This window comes from Phyllobates terribilis, unplaced genomic scaffold, assembly GCF_046119375.1.
Source record: "Phyllobates terribilis strain yellow unplaced genomic scaffold, ASM4611937v1 Scaffold_5__5_contigs__length_657084704, whole genome shotgun sequence".
NCBI classification, from domain to species: domain Eukaryota; kingdom Metazoa; phylum Chordata; class Amphibia; order Anura; family Dendrobatidae; genus Phyllobates; species Phyllobates terribilis.
Window position 1 is genome coordinate 76,857,759 of NW_027362765.1, and position 19,849 is coordinate 76,877,607.

At 47.5% G+C, this 19,849-nt stretch overlaps 7 non-coding genes across 7 annotated transcripts; all 7 read right to left on the reverse strand.

The window, feature by feature from the left end:
* Nucleotides 1–11,629: 11,629 nt before the first annotated feature.
* LOC141151435 (U2 spliceosomal RNA) lies at nt 11,630–11,820 on the reverse strand. The gene has a single exon (XR_012247118.1). It is a non-coding gene; the product is annotated as a U2 spliceosomal RNA (small nuclear RNA).
* Nucleotides 11,821–12,935: 1,115 nt separating this feature from the next.
* LOC141151437 (U2 spliceosomal RNA) lies at nt 12,936–13,126 on the reverse strand. The gene has a single exon (XR_012247119.1). It is a non-coding gene; the product is annotated as a U2 spliceosomal RNA (small nuclear RNA).
* Nucleotides 13,127–14,240: 1,114 nt separating this feature from the next.
* LOC141150047 (U2 spliceosomal RNA) lies at nt 14,241–14,431 on the reverse strand. Its single transcript, XR_012246319.1, has one exon. It is a non-coding gene; the product is annotated as a U2 spliceosomal RNA (small nuclear RNA).
* Nucleotides 14,432–15,546: 1,115 nt separating this feature from the next.
* On the reverse strand, nt 15,547–15,737 carry LOC141151438 (U2 spliceosomal RNA). The gene has a single exon (XR_012247120.1). It is a non-coding gene; the product is annotated as a U2 spliceosomal RNA (small nuclear RNA).
* Nucleotides 15,738–16,852: 1,115 nt separating this feature from the next.
* Nucleotides 16,853–17,043, reverse strand: LOC141151439 (U2 spliceosomal RNA). The gene has a single exon (XR_012247121.1). It is a non-coding gene; the product is annotated as a U2 spliceosomal RNA (small nuclear RNA).
* Nucleotides 17,044–18,158: 1,115 nt separating this feature from the next.
* Nucleotides 18,159–18,349, reverse strand: LOC141151440 (U2 spliceosomal RNA). Its single transcript, XR_012247122.1, has one exon. It is a non-coding gene; the product is annotated as a U2 spliceosomal RNA (small nuclear RNA).
* Nucleotides 18,350–19,461: 1,112 nt separating this feature from the next.
* On the reverse strand, nt 19,462–19,652 carry LOC141151441 (U2 spliceosomal RNA). Its single transcript, XR_012247123.1, has one exon. It is a non-coding gene; the product is annotated as a U2 spliceosomal RNA (small nuclear RNA).
* Nucleotides 19,653–19,849: the final 197 nt, after the last annotated feature.

Genomic DNA, 19,849 nt, shown 5'->3' on the forward strand with positions numbered 1-19,849 from the left:
TTGCAGTGTTTTTTCAAGCAGGCAGATAAGGGGGATAGTCATGCTGACTAGTGCATGATCTGCACTCGCCATCCGCGTGGAATAATCGAAGGCACGCAAAACGTGGCAAATGTCCTTCATAGAGGCCCACTCAGTGGTGGTGAAGTGTGAACGGCGCGCACTGCGACTTGTTTGCGCCTGCTGCAGCTGGTACTCCATTACTGCTGCCTGCTGCTCACACAACCTCTCCAACATATGTAACGTTGAATTCCACCTGGTGGGTAGGTCACATATGATGCGATGTTCCGGAAGACATAATCGGCGCTGCAGAGCTGCAATGCGTGATCTTGCATTGCTGGAACGCCGCAAGTGAGCGCACTCTATGCGGACCTTGTGAAGCAGTGCATCAAGATCCGGATAGTCCCTCAAAAAACTCTGCACGACCAAGTTGAGCACATGTGCCAGACATGGGATGTGAGTGAGGTTGCCTAGGCCCAGAGCTGCCACCAGATTTCGGCCATTGTCACACACTACCATGCCTGGCTGGAGATTCGCTGGCACAAACCACACGTCACTCTGCTGCTTGATGGCATTCCAGAGCTCCTGCGCTGTGTGGCTTCGATTCCCCAAAGAAATTAATTTTAATACGGCCTGTTGACGTTTGGCCACGGCTGTGCTCATATCGGTCATCATAACAGGTAACCGTTCACGGGTCGATGTGGAGGTAGACCGTGACGGCTCCTGCAGCGCTGATTCAGAGGAACTGGAGTATGAGGAGGAGTCAATGTGTACAGACTGGATTCCTGCAATCCTTGGAGTTGGCAGAACACGTACAGCGCCACTCTCAAGATCTGTACCCGGCTCCACAACATTTACCCAATGGGCAGTGAGGGAAAGGTATCGTCCCTGTCCATGCTTACTGGTCCACGCATCAGTGGTCAGGTGGACCTTGCTACTGACGGCGTTTTGTAGCGCATGTTTAATTTTTCCCTCCACATGATGTTGCAGGGCAGGGACGGCTTGCCTGCTGAAATAAAAGCGGCTGGGCACGTTGTATTGTGGGACTGCCAATGCCATAAAGTTACGGAATGTGTCAGTCTCCACCAGCCTGAATGATAGCATTTCAAGGGCCAGTAGTTTAGCAATGCCAGCATTCAGAGCCTGTGCTCGGGGGTGGTTTGCCGAGTATGGGCGCCTTTTCTCCCATGCCTGTGCTAACGATGGCTGTAGACTGGCCTGGGAGTGTGAGGATGACTGGGAAAGTGGTGCTGTGGGTGGAATTACACTGTGTCTCTGTACAACAGTGCCAGAGATTCTTCCATGGCGATCCTGTGAGGAAGCCGAACCAGCTGTGTGTGAGCTGGAGGAAGAGGCTACAACACGAGCTGAAGAGGTGGTAGGTGGCGCTGTAGGTTGGCCTAGGTCTTCAGTGTGTTTGTGTAACTCCACCACGTGCTTGGTCCGCACATGTTTCCACATATTTGTGGTATTGAGGTTGCTGACACTTTTCCCTCTTTTCACCTTCTGATTACACAGCTTGCATTTGACAAAGCAAATGTCATCTGCAACTGTGTCAAAAAAGGACCAGGCACTGCAAGTCTTGGGAGCGCCCGCTTTGGATTTTGGAAGAGCCATGCTCCTAATGGGTGCCGAAGTGGAGGCTACAGGCAACCAAGTCTGCCCCCTCCCTCTCCCTCCTTTTTGGGCCGTTCGGGGAATCTCTTCCTCAGAGCTGCTCCCACCACCTTCCTGTCCCTCACGCCATGATGGGTCAAGGACCTCATCATCTACACCACCCTCTTCAAACAACTGCTTCTCCTGGGTAGTCTCGACAGCACAGTACGCACCAGAAAGTGGCACCTGAGTCTCATCATCAGATGCGTACTGAGGTGTGCTGCTGACCATAGGCACTGGCCCACCCGCCTCTTCAGATTCAGAGAGACAAAACGGTTGCGCATCACTGCATACTACCTCTTCTTCAAATTCTCGAATTCTGCTTGGCTGGCCCCCTCTTTCCAAGCCAAGAGATTCAGAGAACAGAAGTAGAGATGGCTCCTGTCCAGGGCTCTCTGACTGCCTGGGCAATTTGGCAGGTGGTGAAGAGACAGATGGGTGCTCTTCAGTGCTCAGGACCTGAGAGGATCTGGAACTAATTGAAGTCGATGCGTTAGCTGCCATCCATCCGACAACGGCTTCAATTTGGTCCTCGCGCAGCAGTGGGGTACGGCTAGCTCCTACAAAGCTGCGCATAAAGGACTGTTCCCTGGTAAAACTGGGGGATGCTGAGTCACTGGTGCCCGCAGCAGGCACAGAATCCCCACGTCCTCTCCCTGCAGGCACAGAATCCTCACGTCCTCTCCCTGCAGAAACTCCACGCCCACGCCCACGACCACGACCACATGCCTTACTCCCTGCCTTCTTCATCTTGGTAGACTGATAAAGATAGGCAGAAAAGTACTAAGGGCTTAGTGTGCTTATTCCTGAACAGCTGCTAACAGGTATAAGAAACACTAATTTTATAAAGTGTGGACTAGACTTTAATATGAGCTAATGTGGCCTACACAACTGTAAAGTGGAGTGTTTGGTGAACTTTATTTAGGTTTTTTTTGTCACAAAAAGACACTGGATGTGCCTAAAGATGTAATAACGATAGTATCACAAACTTTTTGTAGCTATTACAATGTAGGAAGGTAACCTACAATGCAATAGATGAGGCTGCAAAAAATAGGCTAATACTAATCTGGCTGGGGCTGCAGGGCCCAATGCTGCAGAAAGGCTCCTCTATCTACTCCTATATAGTGTGTTTGGAATCAATTTAGCTGAATATGGATGGAACCACCACACTAATAGGAGATATCAGGAAAAATTATGAATTGGCAATAAAGGACAATGTATGAGGCAGTGACACACACTGAGTGCACTACAACCAGACGGGGTTGAAGCACACACTACAGGGTGAGCTGCACTCACACACCAGACCTTGCAGACAGCGGTGAACAGTACAGATGCAGAGCACTGTGCACTAGTGCTGCAAGACGGAAAAAAATTCTCTATCTACTCCTATATAGTGTGTTTGGAACCAATTTAGCTGAATACAGATGGAACCACCACACTAATAGGAGATATCAGGAAAATTATGAATTGGCAATAAAGGACAATGTATGAGGCAGTGACACACACTGAGTGCACTACAACCAGACGGGGTTGAAGCACACACTACAGGGTGAGCTGCACTCACACACCAGACCTTGCAGACAGCGGTGAACAGTACAGATGCAGAGCACTGTGCACTAGTGCTGCAAGACGGAAAAAAATTTCTCTATCTACTCCTATATAGTGTGTTTGGAACCAATTTAGCTGAATACAGATGGAACCACCACACTAATAGGAGATATCAGGAAAAATTATGAATTGGCAAAAAAGGACAATGTATGAGGCAGTGACACACACTGAGTGCACTACAACCAGACTTGGCTGAAGCACACACTACAGGGTGAGCTGCACTCACACACACAGACCTTGCAGATAGCGGTGAACAGCACAGGGAACTGTGCACTAGCACTGCAAGGCACAGTGATTTAGAAAGTAGCTTGGGTAAAGCAGTATAGAGCAAATAGGTAGCTAAAACTGTCCCTCAGAACAACAGCGTCCTATCCCTAACTGAATTCACAGCAGAGTGAGCTCAAAATGGCGGCGGTGGCTTTTATAGTGCATCATGACATCATTTCAGCAGCCAATCACAGCCATGCCATTAGTTAAGATGCCTACATGCCTAACAGGATGTGCCCACACTTCTTAGGATCCTCATTGGCTGAATAAAATGAAAATGTCTCATTGCATTATGGGAACTTCCGATTCCGGTATACGATATTGCAATAGTATCGGAATTAAGTATCGGAATTCCGATACCGCGAATATCGGCCGATACCCGATATTTCAGTATCGGAATGCTCAACACTAGTTATCAGGTACATAATGAGGAAAAGTCACTGTCTCTTTGTTATCTGGTGGTACCCCGGAGGATTCAGGAAACAACTGGAGGTCCTCCGCCGGGTCAGAAGAGTGCAGAGGCTCAGAGAAAACAACTGCTTCAGAGTACACTAGGTCGGACTCACTGGAGGAAGCAGGCGAGGTATCGGGTACCGAATATAGGAAAGTCTCTGTCCATTCACCACCAGGTGGCACCCCGAAGGGTTCTGAACACAACTGGAGGTCCTCCGCCTGGTCGGAGGGGTGTAGAGACTCGGGAGTAACCTCTGCTTCGGAGTACACTAGGTTGGACTCACTGGAGGAAGCAGGCGAGGTATCGGGTACCGAGTATAGGAAAGTCTCTGTCCATTCACCACCAGGTGGCACCCCGAAGGGTTCTGAACACAACTGGAGGTCCTCCGCCTGGTCGGAGGGGTGTAGAGACTCGGGAGTAACTTCTGCTTCGGAGTACACTAGGTTGGACTCACTGGACGAAGCGAGCGAGGTATCAGGTACAGAGTATAGGAGAGTCTCTGTCCTTTCGTTACCAGGTAGCACCCCGAAGGGTTCAGGAGACAACTGGAGATCCTCCGCCTGGTCGGAGGGGTGTAGAGACTCGGAGGTAACTACCACTTTGGGGTACCCATTGTCAGGCTCACAGGACGAAGCGGACAAAGTATTGAGTACCGGGTGTAGAGAAGTCTCTCTCCATTTGTCATCGAGTGGTATCCCGGAGGATTCAGGAGGCAACAGGGGATCCTCCGCCAGGTAGTAGAGGTGCACAGACTCAGAGGTAACCACAGCTTTGGAGCATCCTTGGACATGCACACCGGTTAAAGAGAGAGAAGCATCTGATGCCGGGTGCAGGAAGTTCTCCTGTGTGGAGTCTGGATGGGCAGAAGTCTCTTCGGGCAGGAGAACTGGTGCACTACCCACGCACATTACCCATTGGGGTTTCTCCGGGATACAGGGAGATGAAGCTTCAGTAGGGACTTCAAGGTTGGGGTCAGGAGGTCTCAGGGAGGACAGACCCTGGCGTGACGGCTTGCCTCTACGTCTAGCACGTCTGGACTGCCTCTTGAGGTTGAGAGAAGTATTCCGGAAAGCGTAGTCACCCTGTGAGGATTCTGGGTGGGCAGTAGTCTCATTGGGCTGGAGGACTATTGCGCTACCCACACACATTACCCATCGGGGCTGCTCCGGGATATTGGGAGGTGAAGCTTCAGCAGGAGCCTCCGGGTTAGGATCATCGAAGACCATTAGAAAGGCCACCAGGAAGGCCATTAGGTCCCGGAGGATCGGATCCTGTGTTTCATATAGGGGGTTGATCCATTCCAAGGCATCACCCGCCAGGTAAGACATCATAAAGGCCACTTTAGCCCAATCGGAAGGAAAGTAGAGAGGGTAGGCCTTAAAGTGTAGCATGCATTGCTCCACAAATGCACGACACTGTCTTGGATCCCCATAGTAACGTGGCGGATCCGCAGGAACGAGAGCTGATAGATCCATCTGGACGGTGCGTAATTTCGCCTGGAACTCAGCTAAGAGAAAAAAAATTTATTTATTTATTTTAATGCATATATTCGCTGGAAAACTTCTCAGAGGGCGAAGGCCGTGGGGCTCAACGGGAACCATGGCCTGAGCATGCTGTTATGCACACGCCCGGGCTAAGCGGCGTGTGCGTGTGATTGGTAGTGATTCCACTGGACCGTGCCGGAGAGTGAATGCCTGGAGGGGCGTGACTAAGTATTCACCCGATCCGACCAGGGTCGCACGACGGCATACGACGCCAGTGCACCAAGGAGGAACCGAGCAGAGGGACCAGGTGCTACTCCAGGACAGACCCCGGACATGGCTGTTGACCCACACAGGGGAATACAGGAACAGGCTGGTAGGCTGGCACACAGACTGGTGGGTATAGGCGGGCACGACTGGTATGCAGGCAGGCGGGTATGCAGGCAGGGGGGTAAAGGCAAGCACAGCTAGAGTGCAGACAGGGAGGCACTAGCAGGTAGGAACACAGGCGGGATAGGACCCAGTACACACCGGGACTCAGGAACAATACAGGCAGAGGGTTACAGGCAAGCACTGCTAGAGTGCAGACAAGGCTGAGCAGGGAGGACAGGGCTCTGTTCACACGGAACAGACAGGAAGGGAAAGACAGAGCCAGATACTCACACAGTACTTGCAGAGAAAACAAGCAGGAGTTAGGTACGAGTTCAGACTCTGCAGAAAAAGGAAGGGAACGGACATAGAGGCAAAACAGGTAAAGGACAGGAGAGTGTTCAGACTGGAACTGAGTGTACGGAGGAGACCGACACTGCAGCGGGATACAGGAGCGGGTCAGGGAATACGGCCCCCAGAGAGGCGGAACGAACAGGCAAGGAGCGTGTTCAGACAGGACAGACCAGAAACAGGAGCGGGTCTAGGAAATCGGCCACTAGAAGGCGGAACGAACAGGCAAGGAGCGTGTTCAGACAGGACAGACAAGAGAACACAGAAAGGACTCAGTTCGGACACGGGAACTAATACCGCAAAGCAGGAGACATACAGGACTTAGTTCAGACACGGGAACTAATACCGCAAAGCAGGAGACATACAGGACACAGTTCAGACATGGGAGCTGATACCGCAAAGCAGGAGACATACAGGACTCAGTTCAGACACGGGAACTGATACAAAAAGCAGGAGACATACAGGACTCAGTTCAGACACGGGAACTGATACAAGAAGCAGGAGACATACAGGACTTAGTTCAGACACGGGAACTAATACCGCAAAGCAGGAGAAATACAGGACTCAGTACAGACAGGCCTGGAAATACAGCCTCCAGGAAAGGCAGACAAGGAAACAAAGAACGGGACCTGGCACCTTCAGAGTGCAAGCACACACTGAAAGAAACACTATGCTCAGGCAGGGATAGAAGGGAGCTGCTGAGCTATATACCAAGTGTCAGACAGCAATAGGCTGAGGACGCACAAGGGGTGTGACCCACAGCAGGTACAAAAAGCAGGAAGTGATCGGGCGCCGCCCTTAAGCAGCAGAGACAGACACAAACAGACAGCATGGAGGGAAGCCAGAGAGACATTCCGGACAGGAGATCAAGTGCGCGCTCCTGCACAGTGGGAAATGGACCACTATGCAAGGACGCCGCCAGGTATGTTACAACGTGCATAAGGTGAGCTCATGTCCAATGAACTCAGCTCACCTCCTGCACGTCACTGACAGCGTGGGAGAATTCTCCTGCACTCAGCGCTTCAGTGTGAGAATTCTCCCACGCTGAAGCGCTGAGTGCAGGAGAATTTTCCCACGCTGTCAGTGACGTGCATGAGGTGAGCCGAGTTCATTGGACATTAACTCGGCTCATCTGGATGCCCTCACAGAGAGACACTGTGGAGCGCAAGCAAGCCTGCGCTTCTCAGTGTCTGCGGGATGACAGGGTGGATGGCAGCGTTCTGCAGCGGTCCAGCCTGTCATCTCGATGTAGCAGAGCTGAAGCTGTCATGGGAACCATGGAAAGGTAAGGATGATGTTGCTTTATTATTTTTCTTTTATTTCAGGAGATCGTTGGCTTCAGCTGGAATGGGCGTGATGGTAAGTATGGTTTAATTTAGAACAATAAAGAATTGTGTGTTTATTTCAATTAAAGGACTTTTTTCTGGGTGTTGTGTTTTTTTTAAATACTTTACTAGAAATTCATGGTGGTCATGTCTAATATTGGCGTGACCCCATGAATTTCGGGCTTAGGGCCAGCTGATAATGCCAAGCTGGCCCTAACCCCTTTATTACCCAGTGAGCCACCGCATCAGGGCCCTGGATGAGTTGGGTACAGCGCCAGAAGATGGCGCTTCTATGAACGCGCCATTTTCCGGGGTGGCTGCGGACTGCAATTTGCAGCGGGGGTGGCCCAGAAAGCTTGGGCCTCCCTGCGCTGCGGATTCCAGCCCCCAGCTGCCTAGTTGTACCTGGCTGGACACAAAAACAGGGCGAAGCCCCACGTCAATTTTCTTTAAATTATTTCATGAAATAATTAAGAAAAAAAGGGCTTCCCTATATTGTTGTGTCCGGCCAGGTACAAATAGGCAGCTGGTGGTTGGGGGCAGCCCGTTCCTGCCTGCTGTACCTGGCTGGACACAAATATAGTGCGAAGCCCCACGTCAATTTTTTTTTAATTATTTCATGAATTTCCTGAAATAATTTAAAAAAATTGAAGTGGGGCTTCGCACTATATTTGTGTCCAGCCAGGTACAGCAGGCAGGAACGGGCTGCCCCCATCCACCAGCTGCCTATTTGTACCTGGCCGGACACAACAATATAGGGAAGCCCTTTTTTTCTTAATTATTTCATGAATTTCATGAAATAATTAAAAAAAATTGAAGTGGGGCTTCGCACTATATTTGTGTCCAGCCAGGTACAGCAGGCAGGAACGGGCTGCCCCCAACCACCAGCTGCCTATTTGTACCTGGCCGGACACAACAATATAGGGAAGGCCTTTTTTTCTTAATTATTTCATGAATTTCATGAAATAATTAAAAAAAATTGAAGTGGGGCTTCGCACTATATTTGTGTCCAGCCAGGTACAGCAGGCAGGAACGGGCTGCCCCCAACCACCAGCTGCCTATTTGTACCTGGCCGGACACAACAATATAGGGAAGGCCTTTTTTTCTTAATTATTTCATGAATTTCATGAAATAATTAAAAAAAATTGAAGTGGGGCTTCGCACTATATTTGTGTCCAGCCAGGTACAGCAGGCAGGAACGGGCTGCCCCCAACCACCAGCTGCCTATTTGTACCTGGCCGGACACAACAATATAGGGAAGGCCTTTTTTTCTTAATTATTTCATGAATTTCATGAAATAATTAAAAAAAAAGTACGTGGGGCTTCGCCCTATTTTTGTGTCCAGCCAGGTACAACTAGGCAGCTGGGGGCTGGAATCTGCAGCGCAGGGAGGCCCAAGCTTTCTGGGCCCCCCCCCCGCTACAAATTGCAGTCCGCAGCCACCCCGGAAAATGGCGCGTTCATAGAAGCGCCATCTTCTGGCGCTGTACCCAACTCATCCAGGGCCCTGGTGCGGTGGCTCACTGGGTAATAAAGGGGTTAGGGCCAGCTTGGTATTATCAGCTGGCCCCAAGCCCAAATTCATGGGGTCACGCCAGTATTAGACATGACCGCCATGAATTTCTAGTAAAGTATTTTAAAAAAACACAACACCCAGAATAAAGTCCTTTAATTGAAATAAAGACACAATTCTTTATTGTTCTAAATTAAACCATACTTACCATCACACCCATTCCAGCTGAAGCCAACGATCTCCTGCAATAAAAGAAAAATAATAAACCAACCTCATCCTTACCTTTCCATGGTTCCCACGACAGCTTCAGCTCTGCTACATCGAGATGACTGGCTGGACCGCAGCAGAACGCTGCCATCCAGTCTGTCATCCCGCAGACACTGAGAAGCGCAGGCATGCTTGCGCTCCTCACTGTCTCGCTGTGACGGCATCCAGATGAGCCGAGGTCATGTCCAATGAACTCGGCTCACCTCATGCACGTCACTGACAGCGTGGGAAAATTCTCACGCTGAAGTGCTGAGTGCAGGAGAATTCTCCCACGCTGTCAGTGATGTGCATGAGGTGAGCTCATGTCCAATGAACTCAGCTCACCTCCTGCACGTCACTGACAGCGTGGGAAAATTCTCCTGCAATCAGCGCTTCAGCGTGAGAATTTTCCCACGCTGTCAGTGACGTGCATGAGGTGAGCCGAGTTCATTGGACATGAACTCGGCTCATCTGGATGTCGTCACAGAGAGACGCTGAGCAGCGCAAGCAAGCCTGCGCTTCTCAGTGTCTGCGGGATGACAGGCTGGATGGCAGCGTTCTGCTGCGGTCCAGCCTGTCATCTCGATGTAGCAGAGCTGAAGCTGTCGTGGGAACCATGGAAAGGTAAGGATGAGGTTGCTTTATTATTTTTCTTTTATTGCAGGAGATCGTTGGCTTCAGCTGGAATGGGCGTGATGGTAAGTATGGTTTAATTTAGAACAATAAAGGATTGTGTCTTTATTTCAATTAAAGGACTTTATTCTGGGTGTTTGTGTTTTTTTTAACTTTGACTATGGGGTTAGTAATGGGGGTGTCTTATAGACGCCTCTCCATTACTAACCTGGGCTTGATGTCAGCTGGCATTATAAGCTGACATCAACCCCAACCCTATTACCCCCTGCCACCGCACCAGGGCAGCGTGGAAGAGCGAGGCTAAGTGCCAGAATTGGCGCATCCTATGAATGCGCCATTTCTGGGGCCGCTGACGGCTGGTGTTTCTAGCCTGGGAGGGGGCCAATATTCATGGCTCCCTTCCTGGGCTATTAATATCAGCCCACAGCTGTCTGCCTAGCCTTTGCTAGCTATTAAATTAGGGGGGACCCCACGTCATTTTTTTTGGGGGGTCCCCCATTTTAATAGCTAGTAAAGGCTATGTATTCAGCTGGGGGCTGATATTAGTAGCCTGGGAAGCTCCGTGGGTATTACCCCCTTCCCAGGCTTCAAACATCTGCCCCAGCCGTCTGCTTAACCTCCGCTAGAGCCTAAAATTAAGGGGAACCCCACGCCAATTTTTTTAATAATAAATCCTTTATTTTAATACTAAATGACAAGTACAGTAACCAACACTATCACTGTACTTCATATATATGTGACTGACATGTTTCTATCTATCTAATCTATGTGTGATGCTCTATCTTTCTGTTCTAAATTGTCGGGTACCGCTGCTGAATTGCCGGCCGGCTTTTTTAAAGAGACGGTGCATGAAAACACTATTATTTTTTTAAATAAATCCTTTACACTAAATGACAAGTACAGTAAGCAACACTATCACTGTACTTATTATATATGTGACTGACATGTTTCTATCTATCTAATCTATGTGTGAAGCTCTATTCTTTCTGTTCTAAATTGTCGGGTACAGATGCTGAATTGCCGGCCGGCTTTTTTAAAGAGACGGTGCATGAAAACACTAATATTTTTTTTAATAAATCCTTTACACTAAATGACAAGTGCAGTAACCAACACTGTCACTGTGCTTCTTATATGTGTGACTGACATGTTTCTATCTATCTAATCTATGTGTGATGCTCTATTCCTTCTTGTCTAAATTGTCGGGTACCGGTGTATGCCGCTGCTGAATTTGCCGGCCGGCTTTTTTAAAGAGAGTGTCTTCTGAGCAGTTTGTCAGCTTTTGGACACCTTTGCAGGTGTTTTCTATGTGTTTCTATGTGTTTTTGTTTGCCTGCCATTGGTTTTAACGGTGTTCGACGGTGTTCTAAGGTGTTCGACGAACAGTTCGACGAACAGTTCCTCGAACATCCCGGTGTTCGACGAACCGAACCGAACCCGAACACTACGGGGGTGGCTCAACACTACCTAATATGTCTGTTTATCCAAAAGGAAGTAAAAAGGGAGAGCTAGAAAGATAGCATTGCATCACATTACATGGCAATGCAATGCACAGTTGCTGAAGTTGAACCAAAATGAGCTTGTAATCTGGCTTCTGCAACTTTGAACATGAAAAATCCAATGAGGAGAAGAAAAGCAAAGCCAAAGAGTCCATCCCAAAATCCGACAAACAAGCAAAATGAACAAAAAACATTGAATTCAATTCTTTCTGATTTTAGAAACTGCATTAAAGAAGGGGTGCACCGGTCCTGGAGATACTGCAATACCAGGTCAATGCGTGGAGTGGACAGAGCAAGCTCTTTTTCCATCTCCCTGTTCTAAAAATCCATTTAATATATGGTCCCCAGATAGGGGACGTATCAGATATTAAACTGATAAGAACAGATACTACACTTGATCTTAGCCAAAAGGCCGAGAAGCGATAACCAGAATTGGTTTCAAACTACGGAGCCACCCAAGGATCCTGAAAAGTCCATTTGTGGAGATGAGCTCCTGGACTCCCGTTAAGAAGACATGTTGTCAACCTCTAGATCCCTTACATGCCTGCACTTTTCGGCTTGCTGCTGCTGCAATCCACGCGTTTTAGATCTGCATAACTCCACCTCTTTAAACACAGCACCTTCACCCCCTGCTGTTCCCACCCGCCTCAACACCGTTGGAAGGGAGGAGAACCAATTAAGGCGGGGGGTGGGGTGGAACGAGCAGCTGTCTACCCTTAGCAGGAGGGCTCCTGATTACATACCTCTCCTGCTGCTGCTGCTGCTGGCTGTCCAGCAGCAGACTGAAGGTGGCTGCTGCTGTGCACAGGTATATAAAGGCTCAGAGCCTATTATGACACGCGCAGCCAGCGTTCCATTGCCACATTCCATCTACTGCAGGCAGGATACCTGGCTGGCTGAATGTCGCTGAGAAGCTCACAGAGACCGCCATAAGCAACAGTTTAACAGAATGCCACAGACTAATCAACCAAACTTTTTGGGTTGGGTTCTCTTTTATAGTCTGCAGGCATTAAATGAAAGAAGTCAGTGTTCCAGCAGAAGGAGACAACGTTTCAGAAAAGGCATTGTAGCAAACCAAAAAAGAAATTTTAAGCGCAGCAGAGTAACCAGCGCACATACCTGTTAGCTCAGGTGAGTTTAAAAGGCTGCTGTTGATAACAAGGGCATTTGCTAAATAGATGGTGTGTGTGCAACAATATACTGAAAGGTCAATTATATTGTGCAGCTTATCTCACCACCTGTAGTTATTTAGGTGAAAGCTCCAAAATGCTTGCCTAATATGTCTGTTTATCCAAAAGGAAGTAAAAAGGGAGAGCTAGAAAGATAGCATTGCATCACATTACATGGCAATGCAATGCACAGTTGCTGAAGTTGAACCAAAATGAGCTTGTAATCTGGCTTCTGCAACTTTGAACATGAAAAATCCAATGAGGAGAAGAAAAGCAAAGCCAAAGAGTCCATCCCAAAATCCGACAAACAAGCAAAATGAACAAAAAACATTGAATTCAATTCTTTCTGATTTTAGAAACTGCATTAAAGAAGGGGTGCACCGGTCCTGGAGATACTGCAATACCAGGTCAATGCGTGGAGTGGACAGAGCAAGCTCTTTTTCCATCTCCCTGTTCTAAAAATCCATTTAATATATGGTCCCCAGATAGGGGACGTATCAGATATTAAACTGATAAGAACAGATACTACACTTGATCTTAGCCAAAAGGCCGAGAAGCGATAACCAGAATTGGTTTCAAACTACGGAGCCACCCAAGGATCCTGAAAAGTCCATTTGTGGAGATGAGCTCCTGGACTCCCGTTAAGAAGACATGTTGTCAACCTCTAGATCCCTTACATGCCTGCACTTTTCGCTTGCTGCTGCTGCAATCCACGCGTTTTAGATCTGCATAACTCCACCTCTTTAAACACAGCACCTTCACCCCCTGCTGTTCCCACCCGCCTCAACACCGTTGGAAGGGAGGAGAACCAATTAAGGCGGGGGGTGGGGTGGAACGAGCAGCTGTCTACCCTTAGCAGGAGGGCTCCTGATTACATACCTCTCCTGCTGCTGCTGCTGCTGGCTGTCCAGCAGCAGACTGAAGGTGGCTGCTGCTGTGCACAGGTATATAAAGGCTCAGAGCCTATTATGACACGCGCAGCCAGCGTTCCATTGCCACATTCCATCTACTGCAGGCAGGATACCTGGCTGGCTGAATGTCGCTGAGAAGCTCACAGAGACCGCCATAAGCAACAGTTTAACAGAATGCCACAGACTAATCAACCAAACTTTTTGGGTTGGGTTCTCTTTTATAGTCTGCAGGCATTAAATGAAAGAAGTCAGTGTTCCAGCAGAAGGAGACAACGTTTCAGAAAAGGTATTGTAGCAAACCAAAAAAGAAATTTTAAGCGCAGCAGAGTAACCAGCGCACATACCTGTTAGCTCAGGTGAGTTTAAAAGGCTGCTGTTGATAACAAGGGCATTTGCTAAATAGATGGTGTGTGTGCAACAATATACTGAAAGGTCAATTATATTGTGCAGCTTATCTCACCACCTGTAGTTATTTAGGTGAAAGCTCCAAAATGCTTGCCTAATATGTCTGTTTATCCAAAAGGAAGTAAAAAGGGAGAGCTAGAAAGATAGCATTGCATCACATTACATGGCAATGCAATGCACAGTTGCTGAAGTTGAACCAAAATGAGCTTGTAATCTGGCTTCTGCAACTTTGAACATGAAAAATCCAATGAGGAGAAGAAAAGCAAAGCCAAAGAGTCCATCCCAAAATCCGACAAACAAGCAAAATGAACAAAAAACATTGAATTCAATTCTTTCTGATTTTAGAAACTGCATTAAAGAAGGGGTGCACCGGTCCTGGAGATACTGCAATACCAGGTCAATGCGTGGAGTGGACAGAGCAAGCTCTTTTTCCATCTCCCTGTTCTAAAAATCCATTTAATATATGGTCCCCAGATAGAGGACGTGTCAGATATTAAACTGATAAGAACAGATACTACACTTGATCTTAGCCAAAAGGCCGAGAAGCGATAACCAGAATTGGTTTCAAACTACGGAGCCACCCAAGGATCCTGAAAAGTCCATTTGTGGAGATGAGCTCCTGTACTCCCGTTAAGAAGACATGTTGTCAACCTCTAGATCCCTTACATGCCTGCACTTTTCGGCTTGCTGCTGCTGCAATCCACGCGTTTTAGATCTGCATAACTCCACCTCTTTAAACACAGCACCTTCACCCCCTGCTGTTCCCACCCGCCTCAACACCGTTGGAAGGGAGGAGAACCAATTAAGGCGGGGGGTGGGGTGGAACGAGCAGCTGTCTACCCTTAGCAGGAGGGCTCCTGATTACATACCTCTCCTGCTGCTGCTGCTGCTGGCTGTCCAGCAGCAGACTGAAGGTGGCTGCTGCTGTGCACAGGTATATAAAGGCTCAGAGCCTATTATGACACGCGCAGCCAGCGTTCCATTGCCACATTCCATCTACTGCAGGCAGGATACCTGGCTGGCTGAATGTCGCTGAGAAGCTCACAGAGACCGCCATAAGCAACAGTTTAACAGAATGCCACAGACTAATCAACCAAACTTTTTGGGTTGGGTTCTCTTTTATAGTCTGCAGGCATTAAATGAAAGAAGTCAGTGTTCCAGCAGAAGGAGACAACGTTTCAGAAAAGGCATTGTAGCAAACCAAAAAAGAAATTTTAAGCGCAGCAGAGTAACCAGCGCACATACCTGTTAGCTCAGGTGAGTTTAAAAGGCTGCTGTTGATAACAAGGGCATTTGCTAAATAGATGGTGTGTGTGCAACAATATACTGAAAGGTCAATTATATTGTGCAGCTTATCTCACCACCTGTAGTTATTTAGGTGAAAGCTCCAAAATGCTTGCCTAATATGTCTGTTTATCCAAAAGGAAGTAAAAAGGGAGAGCTAGAAAGATAGCATTGCATCACATTACATGGCAATGCAATGCACAGTTGCTGAAGTTGAACCAAAATGAGCTTGTAATCTGGCTTCTGCAACTTTGAACATGAAAAATCCAATGAGGAGAAGAAAAGCAAAGCCAAAGAGTCCATCCCAAAATCCGACAAACAAGCAAAATGAACAAAAAACATTGAATTCAATTCTTTCTGATTTTAGAAACTGCATTAAAGAAGGGGTGCACCGGTCCTGGAGATACTGCAATACCAGGTCAATGCGTGGAGTGGACAGAGCAAGCTCTTTTTCCATCTCCCTGTTCTAAAAATCCATTTAATATATGGTCCCCAGATAGGGGACGTATCAGATATTAAACTGATAAGAACAGATACTACACTTGATCTTAGCCAAAAGGCCGAGAAGCGATAACCAGAATTGGTTTCAAACTACGGAGCCACCCAAGGATCCTGAAAAGTCCATTTGTGGAGATGAGCTCCTGGACTCCCGTTAAGAAGACATGTTGTCAACCTCTAGATCCCTTACATGCCTGCACTTTTCGGCTTGCTGCTGCTGCAATCCACGCGTTTTAGATCTGCATAACTCCACCTCTTTAAACACAGCACCTTCACCCCCTGCTGTTCCCACCCGCCTCAACACCGTTGGAAGGGAGGAGAACCAATTAAGGCGGGGGGTGGGGTGGAACGAGCAGCTGTCTACCCTTAGCAGGAGGGCTCCTGATTACATACCTCTCCTGCTGCTGCTGCTGCTGGCTGTCCAGCAGCAGACTGAAGGTGGCTGCTGCTGTGCACAGGTATATAAAGGCTCAGAGCCTATTATGACACGCGCAGCCAGCGTTCCATTGCCACATTCCATCTACTGCAGGCAGGATACCTGGCTGGCTGAATGTCGCTGAGAAGCTCACAGAGACCGCCATAAGCAACAGTTTAACAGAATGCCACAGACTAATCAACCAAACTTTTTGGGTTGGGTTCTCTTTTATAGTCTGCAGGCATTAAATGAAAGAAGTCAGTGTTCCAGCAGAAGGAGACAACGTTTCAGAAAAGGCATTGTAGCAAACCAAAAAAGAAATTTTAAGCGCAGCAGAGTAACCAGCGCACATACCTGTTAGCTCAGGTGAGTTTAAAAGGCTGCTGTTGATAACAAGGGCATTTGCTAAATAGATGGTGTGTGTGCAACAATATACTGAAAGGTCAATTATATTGTGCAGCTTATCTCACCACCTGTAGTTATTTAGGTGAAAGCTCCAAAATGCTTGCCTAATATGTCTGTTTATCCAAAAGGAAGTAAAAAGGGAGAGCTAGAAAGATAGCATTGCATCACATTACATGGCAATGCAATGCACAGTTGCTGAAGTTGAACCAAAATGAGCTTGTAATCTGGCTTCTGCAACTTTGAACATGAAAAATCCAATGAGGAGAAGAAAAGCAAAGCCAAAGAGTCCATCCCAAAATCCGACAAACAAGCAAAATGAACAAAAAACATTGAATTCAATTCTTTCTGATTTTAGAAACTGCATTAAAGAAGGGGTGCACCGGTCCTGGAGATACTGCAATACCAGGTCAATGCGTGGAGTGGACAGAGCAAGCTCTTTTTCCATCTCCCTGTTCTAAAAATCCATTTAATATATGGTCCCCAGATAGGGGACGTATCAGATATTAAACTGATAAGAACAGATACTACACTTGATCTTAGCCAAAAGGCCGAGAAGCGATAACCAGAATTGGTTTCAAACTACGGAGCCACCCAAGGATCCTGAAAAGTCCATTTGTGGAGATGAGCTCCTGGACTCCCGTTAAGAAGACATGTTGTCAACCTCTAGATCCCTTACATGCCTGCACTTTTCGGCTTGCTGCTGCTGCAATCCACGCGTTTTAGATCTGCATAACTCCACCTCTTTAAACACAGCACCTTCACCCCCTGCTGTTCCCACCCGCCTCAACACCGTTGGAAGGGAGGAGAACCAATTAAGGCGGGGGGTGGGGTGGAACGAGCAGCTGTCTACCCTTAGCAGGAGGGCTCCTGATTACATACCTCTCCTGCTGCTGCTGCTGCTGGCTGTCCAGCAGCAGACTGAAGGTGGCTGCTGCTGTGCACAGGTATATAAAGGCTCAGAGCCTATTATGACACGCGCAGCCAGCGTTCCATTGCCACATTCCATCTACTGCAGGCAGGATACCTGGCTGGCTGAATGTCGCTGAGAAGCTCACAGAGACCGCCATAAGCAACAGTTTAACAGAATGCCACAGACTAATCAACCAAACTTTTTGGGTTGGGTTCTCTTTTATAGTCTGCAGGCATTAAATGAAAGAAGTCAGTGTTCCAGCAGAAGGAGACAACGTTTCAGAAAAGGCATTGTAGCAAACCAAAAAAGAAATTTTAAGCGCAGCAGAGTAACCAGCGCACATACCTGTTAGCTCAGGTGAGTTTAAAAGGCTGCTGTTGATAACAAGGGCATTTGCTAAATAGATGGTGTGTGTGCAACAATATACTGAAAGGTCAATTATATTGTGCAGCTTATCTCACCACCTGTAGTTATTTAGGTGAAAGCTCCAAAATGCTTGCCTAATATGTCTGTTTATCCAAAAGGAAGTAAAAAGGGAGAGCTAGAAAGATAGCATTGCATCACATTACATGGCAATGCAATGCACAGTTGCTGAAGTTGAACCAAAATGAGCTTGTAATCTGGCTTCTGCAACTTTGAACATGAAAAATCCAATGAGGAGAAGAAAAGCAAAGCCAAAGAGTCCATCCCAAAATCCGACAAACAAGCAAAATGAACAAAAAACATTGAATTCAATTCTTTCTGATTTTAGAAACTGCATTAAAGAAGGGGTGCACCGGTCCTGGAGATACTGCAATACCAGGTCAATGCGTGGAGTGGACAGAGCAAGCTCTTTTTCCATCTCCCTGTTCTAAAAATCCATTTAATATATGGTCCCCAGATAGGGGACGTATCAGATATTAAACTGATAAGAACAGATACTACACTTGATCTTAGCCAAAAGGCCGAGAAGCGATAACCAGAATTGGTTTCAAACTACGGAGCCACCCAAGGATCCTGAAAAGTCCATTTGTGGAGATGAGCTCCTGGACTCCCGTTAAGAAGACATGTTGTCAACCTCTAGATCCCTTACATGCCTGCACTTTTCGGCTTGCTGCTGCTGCAATCCACGCGTTTTAGATCTGCATAACTCCACCTCTTTAAACACAGCACCTTCACCCCCTGCTGTTCCCACCCGCCTCAACACCGTTGGAAGGGAGGAGAACCAATTAAGGCGGGGGGTGGGGTGGAACGAGCAGCTGTCTACCCTTAGCAGGAGGGCTCCTGATTACATACCTCTCCTGCTGCTGCTGCTGGCTGTCCAGCAGCAGACTGAAGGTGGCTGCTGCTGTGCACAGGTATATAAAGGCTCAGAGCCTATTATGACACGCGCAGCCAGCGTTCCATTGCCACATTCCATCTACTGCAGGCAGGATACCTGGCTGGCTGAATGTCGCTGAGAAGCTCACAGAGACCGCCATAAGCAACAGTTTAACAGAATGCCACAGACTAATCAACCAAACTTTTTGGGTTGGGTTCTCTTTTATAGTCTGCAGGCATTAAATGAAAGAAGTCAGTGTTCCAGCAGAAGGAGACAACGTTTCAGAAAAGGCATTGTAGCAAACCAAAAAAGAAATTTTAAGCGCAGCAGAGTAACCAGCGCACATACCTGTTAGCTCAGGTGAGTTTAAAAGGCTGCTGTTGATAACAAGGGCATTTGCTAAATAGATGGTGTGTGTGCAACAATATACTGAAAGGTCAATTATATTGTGCAGCTTATCTCACCACCTGTAGTTATTTAGGTGAAAGCTCCAAAATGCTTGCCTAATATGTCTGTTTATCCAAAAGGAAGTAAAAAGGGAGAGCTAGAAAGATAGCATTGCATCACATTACATGGCAATGCAATGCACAGTTGCTGAAGTTGAACCAAAATGAGCTTGTAATCTGGCTTCTGCAACTTTGAACATGAAAAATCCAATGAGGAGAAGAAAAGCAAAGCCAAAGAGTCCATCCCAAAATCCGACAAACAAGCAAAATGAACAAAAAACATTGAATTCAATTCTTTCTGATTTTAGAAACTGCATTAAAGAAGGGGTGCACCGGTCCTGGAGATACTGCAATACCAGGTCAATGCGTGGAGTGGACAGAGCAAGCTCTTTTTCCATCTCCCTGTTCTAAAAATCCATTTAATATATGGTCCCCAGATAGGGGACGTATCAGATATTAAACTGATAAGAACAGATACTACACTTGATCTTAGCCAAAAGGCCGAGAAGCGATAACCAGAATTGGTTTCAAACTACGGAGCCACCCAAGGATCCTGAAAAGTCCATTTGTGGAGATGAGCTCCTGGACTCCCGTTAAAAAGACATGTTGTCAACCTCTAGATCCCTTACATGCCTGCACTTTTCGGCTTGCTGCTGCTGCAATCCACGCGTTTTAGATCTGCATAACTCCACCTCTTTAAACACAGCACC